Source organism: Aplysia californica, unplaced genomic scaffold (genome assembly GCF_000002075.1).
Source record: "Aplysia californica isolate F4 #8 unplaced genomic scaffold, AplCal3.0 scaffold00044, whole genome shotgun sequence".
NCBI lineage: Eukaryota > Metazoa > Mollusca > Gastropoda > Aplysiida > Aplysiidae > Aplysia > Aplysia californica.
In genome coordinates this window covers 1,385,048-1,387,324 of record NW_004797314.1, presented here as the reverse complement: position 1 = coordinate 1,387,324, position 2,277 = coordinate 1,385,048, and the positions used below count along the sequence as shown (strand labels likewise).

Here is a 2,277-nt window from a genome sequence, read left to right as displayed (position 1 = left end):
GGGGGGGGGCGGTTGAAATTAAAGTAGAACGTAGAACAGACAGAAGTGAGCGAGACGTGTCGGTTGTAGAATGTTTAATGTGTTCACTAAAGTACAGTAGGCTATGTAATATTATGGAGATTGCGATTGAGGGTGTCGGCCAGAAATAGAGAAATGCTCGAGTGTGTGGGCAGGCGAGAAAGGGGAATCCGGGTCATGTCGAAAGCTTTACTTACCCTTCGACCCTTCTCATTGGCTGTTGACGGGCGTACCTCTTCTCCTTCAGGCGGTGTGACGATACAACTGGGAGGTATGCACCGCCTCCGCCATTCCTCCCCCTCCCCTGCCCGACAGCTAACTTTTCGCTTGCCTATACCACACCACTTGAGTCGCCTCTCTCGTCGCTGGGCCCGATGTCATGCGATTTTTTTGGAACTGGACAAACACCCATTTCCAGGCGCACCGGATTTTCTGATACACCACTTTGCGATTAACCGGTTCAAGGTAAGTTTTCGTTAGTTTGGGTTAATAGTTATAGAAAATAAAACTAGCTATGGAAAAATACGAAATTTGCCATCTTTATTTATTTATGTTATGCCGAATTTCAGTGTAAAAGTTTTGTCAAAGCATGGTCCTTCATTTGGACCTCTCGTATATAATATGCCTGTTTTCATCGAAAAAAAAAGAACAGTTCAAAAACGAAACAATTTGGGACAGAAAAAGTATTTCTTTAGAGTCTATATAAAAAGGTGCTCTTGCTGTCTTTATGATTTTCTCAACGGTTCAGCTGCGCTGACTGAAAGAGTCGCTTTAGTTCCATGGGATGTCTGAAAGACGCGTTTTGTGTAAATGGACAATTTGTATTATTATTCTGGATCTGCAGATCTTAGTGAGTGACGAGTTTCGGCGAGTGAACCGAATATCCGTATTTGTTACTCGGATTTTACCCCCCGTCCTGTACGATTTGCACCTGAACGCTCGTAGCGCAGGCCCGTGTGAAAAGGCTTTGACGTCCTCGCCTCAGAGCCCAGACCGCCTCTGTCGGACATACATCGTTTCTTTCCTGTTAGGCTAGATCTAGATCTCTACCTGTGGAGTTAACAACTTCCATCTAGACTTTGTACTGCTGTCTCTGTAGATGTACACACAACAGGCGTTGTATTTCGTACCAAGTCACACTGGTGTGAAAAAAGCCTTTAGTTCTCTGTTCGAGACACGACTCACCGTAAGAAGTTAAAAGTGGATCTTGTCCAGCAAGGATCTGTTACGTCCAATCTTCTCCGTCTTCAATATTGAGAGGGTTGTGCTTCGTCGTCGTGATTAGAGGACTTTTAACGTTCCTTCGGTGAGTTTTTGTCAATAGTAACTTCTACAATCTTAGTATATGTTATGGTAACGTAACCATCCCCCCCCCCTTTTTTCCCCCCAATAATATCGTTTAGTAGAAAATAATGTAAAAACAAAAAGGTGTGCCTTTTGTAGTCTTGGGCCTCCCTCTAGCACTAGATCTATGTCTACCCACAAAACCTTGAACTGAACCCTGTTGCTTTTAGATTATTTTTTACGCCAGTAGGCCTCCTATATTAAAAAGCCGACACTACTGGGGAGGCATTTGAGAAGGCGAAATTGGCCTAGAGCAATTAAAATCATAGTATTGCTTGTCTTGCTTATGTTACGGGAAAGATTAGCCTAGTGTGGTTAAGAAGTAGCTTTCGCTTTCGTTGACGAAGTTCACTTTCGTCTGTTCTCGATTTAGATTTACTGAAAGTAGTATTGACACCTGGGGTCCTAAAAGACGAACCGTGGCTTCTGATAGAGCTTAAGCCTGAAAAATAATTTACAACTGATGCAATATTGTTCCAAAAGAAGGTAATACATGTATATACAGATTTGAATGGCATACGTTTAACTCTAATGCTTGTGATAGGTGTGTTGTGCGGTCGAGGATGAGGTTTTTGCATTGAGTCCTCATACTGTTGACGAACTGAAGGAATTCCCGTTCTGAGAATTTTAAAGTATTGGTTTGTGTGTGTTGGCCTGTCACAGAGCCGATCTCCAGCTCCAGGAATGTATAGATACATGTTAAATGAAGACATCGGGCCTACCAAACAATTTGAACATAACCGCATCTCTGTTTTAACCCTGTTTTGCCCTTAACGTACTTAACACCCCCCCCAAAAAAAAACAACAAACAAACAACAACCCAACCCACCAACAACAACAACCCACCAAACAAACAGACAAACAACGGAACAAGCAAAACAAACAAACAAAAATATTAAATTTAATTAAAATATA

General features: G+C 42.2%; 1 protein-coding gene across 3 annotated transcripts in view; it reads left to right on the top strand.

Annotated features, from left to right (window-relative positions):
• Positions 1-2,277, top strand: part of LOC101860388 (BTB/POZ domain-containing protein 6) — a 52,225-nt gene that overhangs the window by 21,389 nt on the left and 28,559 nt on the right. The window contains exon 1 of one of the 3 annotated variants that reach the window (XM_005092320.3): positions 843-1,324. The exons of the other annotated variants lie outside the window; for them this stretch is intronic. The gene's annotated coding sequence lies outside the window, so the exon portion shown is untranslated. Of the gene's footprint in view, positions 1-842; positions 1,325-2,277 lie in introns of those variants that run through there. 3 annotated transcript variants of the gene reach the window in all.